Genomic DNA, 7,419 nt, shown 5'->3' on the forward strand with positions numbered 1-7,419 from the left:
TGCATCTCCATGGGGTCCCTGTCAATATTGTTTCGGACAGAGGGGTACAATTTGTTTCATTGTTTTGGAGAGCCTTCTGTATGAAGTTGGGGATTGATCTGTCCTTCTCCTCTGCCTTCCATCCTGAAACCAATGGCCAAACGGAGAGGACTAATCAATCTCTAGAACAATACTTAAGGTGTTTTGTCTCTGACTGTCAATTTGATTGGGTCTCTTTCATTCCCCTCGCCGAATTTTCCCTTAATAACCGGGTCAGTAACTCGTCAGGGGTCTCATCTTTTTTTTGTAATTTTGGGTTTAATCCACGGTTCTCCTCTGTTTCACCTGGTAGTTCCAACAATCCCGAGGTAGAGGTCGTTCATCGGGAACTGTGCACAGTCTGGGCCCAGGTTCAGAAAAACCTAGAGGTGTCCCAGAGCGTACAAAAAACTCAGGCTGATAAAAAAACGTTCTGCTAACCCCCTGTTTATGGTCGGGGATCTGGTGTGGTTGTCGTCTAGGAACTTGCGTCTCAAGGTTCCGTCCAAGAAGTTTGCTCCCCGGTTTATTGGGCCGTATAAGGTCATTGAGGTCCTCAATCCTGTCTCCTTCCGGCTGGAGTTACCCCCGTCTTTTCGGATACACGACGTGTATAGGCATTTCTATAACCCACTATCAGTAATAACGGATAATGAAGAAATTAATCAACAAGAGCAGAATATCAATTCCCATGATCATAGATCACTGTCATTTGAAGAACACAGGACTATCCAATGTCTAGAAAGTTTGGACCCCCAACCTCCTGTACGGAACATCAGTCTCTCAACGGACTTTGTCACAAAAAATCCGAGTTTCTACCCTTTGGCATCTAGGACCGACTCCATGGATAGGTTCCAATGGGCAATAGAGAAAGATTTACAACAACTATCCGAGAAGTCCAAGCACTGCAAAAGGGACTATAACATCTCTAAAGCTCTTAGTAGGGCAAAACAATCATTGAAAAATAACAACAATATTGTGATTAAAATGTCGGATAAGGGGGGTAGCATTACCGTACTAGACAGGGAAATGTATAAAAGTCAAATTTTAAAGTTGTTGGAAGACACAGACACATACAAAAAATTAACATGTAATCTAACCACCATGTTTCAAAAGAAACTTGACAAACTTATAAGTGATGGGCTAAATAGTGGTGTACTGACAAAAAAACAATCAGAATATATTACTGTACAATGCCCTATTATCCCAATCATGCACGCATTACCCAAAAAACATAAAGGTATAGTTCCTCCTTCCATGCGTCCCATAGTGTCAGGGATAGGTTCAATGACAGACAAACTTCCGGAATGGTTAGATTCCCTGCTACAACCTCTAGCAGTAAAAACCCCGGGTCATTTACGTGACACAAGAGATGTTTTATGCTCATTTGTATATAAAAAGTGGAAAGATGAATTTACATGGTTGAGCTGTGACGTGACCTCTCTTTATACCAGTATCCCTCACCATATAGCTCAGAGGGCACTAGAACATCATCTATTCAGACACAGTGCCTATAGCTATGAATTACAATCTTTCATACTTGAGGTACTCACGTTTCTTATGACACACAATTTCTTTAAATTTGATAATACATTTTACTTACAACTGACTGGAGTATCAATGGGAGCCAAGTTCTCCCCCTCTCTGGCAAATCTTGTGATGGCCTGGTGGGAGGAATTGTTCATCTTTTCTAGTGCTAATCCCTTTGGCAGATCCATCAATTGGTATTCAAGATACATTGATGACCTGCTATTTATATGGGAGGGTAATATATCAGACATCCCTAACTTTATATACTATCTGAATGACAACCAATTTAACTTAAAATTTACTCATTTGGTCCAAAAAAACACTATTCAGTTCTTAGATCTAGAACTCACAGGCCAATCAGGAGAAATAATTAACACTAAAACCTATCGCAAACCCATCTCAGGAAACATTATCCTGCATGCAACAAGCAGTCATCCCAAACAGACCATATCATCAATCCCTGTGGGTGAGATGTACCGGGCGAAAATAAATTGTAGTAACGATAGCAATTACCAAGTGGAACAACATCAAATAGAAAAGAGACTACGAAAAAGAGGGTACCCAGAATGGACCTTAAAAAGAGCATCCTCCATTGTAAAGCATAAACCTAGAAATCTACTCCTTGAACCAAAATGTAACAAAAATATCATTCGAAATATACCCACCCTGGTGTTACAGTACAGTACTCAGTTCAATGGCATTAAGAAAATCGTTCAAAGAAACTTAGTCATACTTATGGATGACGACATCTTGTCAGATATTCTGAAGGACGGTTGTCAAGTAGTACCCAGAAAAGCTCCCTCTTTAGGTGATGTTCTTTCTCCCTCTATTCTTCCGCTAAATACTTTAAAGCCCACTTGGCTTCATTATGCGTTTTTTTTTTAGATGCGGCTCACATCCCTGTAACGTTTGCTCATATGCTAGACCAACAAAAACTTTCAGAGACTCAGATAATGTAAAGAATTTCACAATCCAAAATCACATCAATTGTAATAGTGAAGCACTAATTTACATTATAGAGTGCAATATGTGCAATCTCATGTACATAGGATGTACCAGCCGTAAATTTAAAGTGAGAATATTGGAACATCTGGGTTATATTAAAAATCCAAACATTGCAAATATTTCCAATGTTGCAAGACATTTTATAACCCAACATAATAGATCTACTACAAGCCTTCAATGTTATGCCATAGAAAAAGTAAAATCACCAATTAGAGGGGGGAACATAAAACATAAAATCTTGTCACGGGAGGCCTACTGGATATTCACTCTAAAAACAAGAGTCCCCGATGGACTTAACCTTAGAAAATAACTTATGTTCCACTTCTAATGGATAAAAATAATACAGAATCAGCAACACAAATTTAGGAATGCTAAAACATTGGCTAGTAAAGTAATATCACAACCACAATGCCATCTAAATGATTATTTGTGTTCGTCGGGGCATATTGTTCTATACTATGTGCATCATTTCCTAATTATGAGTAAGGAACAAAAATAATGAACAAAAATATTACAGAATAATTAATAGCAAACTAGAAAATATTAAAAGTTTGGCTAATAAAGTAATACTATTACTATAGAGATATCTGTTTGGTTTTATGCATTTGTCGGGTCTTACTATTCTGTACGATGTACATTATTTCCACCTGTTATAACATTTATGGGTAAGTAAATAATATTCATGTCTGCCCCAAACACCTAATTATTGTAATCTTCTCAGTTCAGAATTTATTTTAAATTGTTTGAAATATTGTATTTTTTAGCCTATTATACATATTTTTAATCTCTCGATGTGAGCATTAAAGAGGTTTATATACGTCAGCCTTACAAATTAAATATTATTTCATTAAGCTACAACTAGAACATTTGGTATTTCTATCATTTTTGGACATGTTCAGTGTCCATGATATGATAAACATGACAACTACTATAGAATAACAACATAACACTTCACCAGCGTTTCAGTTCAGCACCATTCTGCTGGACAGCTCCATTACGATACATAGCTTCCATTCATAAATTGCTCAAGCTAGTTGTGCGCCCTCTTGTGTTCAAAAACCAATATGCTGGATAGCATCGCTTTCCTCAACCAATAGCATTACCCTGCTGAACTAGTTGCAGCTACTAGGTTTAATTACCACCTGTAGGTAACCGGATATAAACCTCCCCCTGATTGTCTGTCATTTAACAAAAAGCCATGAGGAAGGACGCGGTGTGCGTCTGAAACACGTAGGCACCTTCTATCTATCTCTAAGTATTACACTCGGGACTAATCTTGTTTTAAATACTCCAAATAAAATTGGAACAATGTTCTATTTTAACTAACTGCGCTGGATCCTCTATTCTTTCATTTTCCTCCATCTTAAGACCTTGATCCGAGATGACGTAGCCCAGGAAGGGCAAAGACCTCTTTTCAAAGGTGCACTTTTCCAACTTGGCATACAAGCGATTCTCTCTTAGTCGCAAAAGAACTTGACGAACATGCCTCCGATGGGTCATCAGATCTGGGGAGAAAATTAAAATATCATCGAGATAAACTACAACACACATATAGAGGAGATCTTGGAAGATATCATTAACAAACTCCTGAAATACTGCGGGAGCGTTACACAGTCCGAAGGGACTCACTAGGTATTCGTAGTGCCCATTGCGGGTGTTAAATGCCGTCTTCCATTCGTCACCCCGGCGAATCCGGATTAGATTATAAGCCCCCCGCAGATCTAGGTTAGAAAAAAATTTGGCTCCTCGTATGCGATCGAAGAGCTCGGAAATAAGTGGCAACGGGTATTTGTTCATGACCGTGATCTGATTGAGACCACGGTAGACAATGCAGGGTTGAAGAGATCCTTCTCTCTTTTTAACGAAGAAGAAGCCAGCCCCGGCCAGGGAGGAAGATTTTCGTATAAAACCCCTCTCCAAGTTCTCCTTGATATAGGCTGACATCGATAAAGTCTCTGGCAAGGAGAGAGGATATACTCGTCCACGGGGAAGAGAACATAGGGAACCAATTCAATGGGACAGTCATAATTCCGATGTGGAGGCAACGTCTCAGCCTCTCGTTTGCAAAAGACATCCGCAAAACTGGCATACTGAGATGGTAGACCAGAAAGTGACTGAGGTAGAGGAACATTACAGGACGGACTTGTGACAGGCAATGGCTATGGCATCTGGAACCCCATTGAAGAACCTCTCCAGAACTCCAGTCAAGTGTCGGGGCGTGTAGACGGAGCCATGGCAGACCCAGCAGGATAGGATTGATAGCCTTGCGTAGTACCAGGAAGGTGATCTGTTCTGAGTGAAGAGCTCCGACCCGTAGTGTCAACGGCTCTGTGTTGAGCATGATCGGATCAGGCAATGGTAGACCATTCACGGAGGCAACAGCCAGGGGTCTCTCCAGACGGACTGTGGGTAGACTAAAACGATCCACTAGATCCTGCTGGATGAAATTAGCAGCCGCTCCAGAGTCAAGATAGGCGGAGGAAGGATGTGATGTCTCTCCGGTGACGATGGCCACAGGAATCGATAATCTGGAAGAGGCTAACAGGATGGGGGCATTCAAGGTAGAAGGAAGGTCGCAGGTTGCCAGTTCATCCTTGATGTGAGAGGACAGTCCCTGCCAGAAGGTCGTCACCAGTGCCTCATTGTTCCATGCCAGCTCGGCTGCTAGGGTATGGAAGGAGATAGCATACTCCCCTACAGTGGAGCCTTCTTGCTTGAGGGTCAACAGAGTGGCTGCGGCAGAGGATGTTCGACCCGGCTCCTCGAACATGGCACGAAACGACTGCAGGAACAAGGCTAGGTCCGCGGATACAGGTCCTTGTTGCTCCAAAATTGGGTTCGCCCACGCGAGGGCCTTGCCAGTGAGGAGGGAGATAATAAACGCCATTTTGCCCTCCTCGGAGGGGAAGAGATGAGGCCGTAGCCTAAAATGCACCGTGCATTGTTTGAGAAATCCTCTACATGCTCTGGGGTCGCCGTCGTAGCGAGGAGGAAGAGGCAGAGGAACTGTGGATCTGGGACAAACAGGAGGAGCAACAGGCAGTGGCACAGCAACAGCTTCAGGAGGAAGAACCGGAGGTGGAACAGCGAGTCGATCCAGGCGGACAAGGATATAATTCACCGCCTCAAGGAGTTGATCCTGACGTGTGCGTAGGTCATGCATCTCTGTCTGTATCTTCTGGATTGCGGTCTTGGGCAGGCCAGCGGGTTCCATGGCCTGAGCGTACTTTCACGAACACAGGGTATGTGGACCCACCAGGTCGCTCCGCCGTAGCGGGGAGGCAGCTGACAAGGTCACAGTCTATGCGAAAGTCAATGGCAGACAGTAATGCTTGGGTACCTGAAATAGTCCGGACGGTGGCTGTGGCTACAGCACAGATGGAGGCTGGTGCGGCAGGTGGCGCCAGACGTGGCGGGCAGTATGCGATGAAGCAGAAGACACTGGACGTGGCTCTTAATAAATTTGATACAACTTTGGCTGTCAAGGCTCCACAAACTGAAATCGACGCCAGAAACAATCTGCCATGGATTTCCGCTGTAATTTACACCAATGCCTGATGTAACTTATAGTAAATCTGTCGAGCAAGAGGACCTCACCTCCCGTTGTTGCATATAACCAATGGGTGGAATTAAAAAAGACTGGCATTTTTATACGCCAATTTTAAACCGAAGCCTACTGAAATAAGCTTTGAACTATTCGGACCCCGGCCTAGAGCATCGGTAGCACTCTGGCCGGGGATTCCAGTACCAGTGGGGCCTCTGATGTTACCGCCTTTTTATGCACAATGATGTCAAGGGTTCCCTCTAGAAGTCGAGTCCCCAGCCACAGCTTTGCCAATGGTCTGGTCTGGGACACTTGCATTAGAAAGCCCCTCACGTCACTGTCGATACATGGACAGTAAAGTCAGGGGATCCTACAGAAGCAGAATCCCCGGCTAGAGCGTTGCCGATGCTTTGGCTGGCGATTCCGGCATCTCAAAGCTCCTAACATCACTGTCCATATCTGGACATTGACGTCAAGGGCTCCTTCCAGGAGCAGAATCACTGGCCAGAGCATTGGCAATGCTCTGGCCTGAAATTCTCGCATTACAAATCCCTTAATATTACTATCTATGTAACGTCAAGGTTTCCTCCAGGAGCAGAATCCCTGGCCAGAGCATTGCCAATGCTCTGTTTGGGGATTCCAACATTTCAAAGCCTCTAACGTCACTGTCCGTATTTTGACCCTGATATCAGAATCTCCCTCCAGGAGCGGAATGCCCAGCTAGAGCAATGCCAAGGTTTTGGCCTAGGATTTTGGCATCTTAAAGCTCCTGAACTCACAGTCCATTTATGGATAGTGTTGTCAGGGTCTCCTCAAGGAGCGGAATTCCCAGCCAGAGCGTTGCCAACGTTCTGCCTGTGGATTCTGAGTTTTTAAGCTTCTAACATCACTGCTCATATATGGACAGTGATGTCAAGGGCCTTCCCAAGACAGGGGCCCCCAACCAGAGGGCTTTCGATGCTCTGGCTGGGGACTCCATAGTTGAAAGCCCCTGACATCACTGTCCAGATATAAAAAGTGACATCACAGGCTCCCTCAAGAACCGTTTTTTCCTGCCACAGCATTGTCGATGCTCTGGCTAGGGATTCCAGCATCTCAAATCCTCTGACGTCACTGTCCATATATACACAGTGACGTTAGGGGCTTCCTCCAGGAGCAGAAACCTTGTCCAGAGTGTTGCCGATGTTCTAGCCTAGGATTCCGGCATCTTAAAACCCCTGTAGTCACTGTCCATATATGGACAGTAACGTCAGGGGCTCTTCCAGGGGCCGAATCCCAGGCCAGAGCAATGCTAACGCTCTGGGTGTGGATTCTTGATTTTT

This window comes from Rhinoderma darwinii, unplaced genomic scaffold (assembly GCF_050947455.1).
Source record: "Rhinoderma darwinii isolate aRhiDar2 unplaced genomic scaffold, aRhiDar2.hap1 Scaffold_106, whole genome shotgun sequence".
In the NCBI taxonomy this organism is placed as follows: domain Eukaryota; kingdom Metazoa; phylum Chordata; class Amphibia; order Anura; family Rhinodermatidae; genus Rhinoderma; species Rhinoderma darwinii.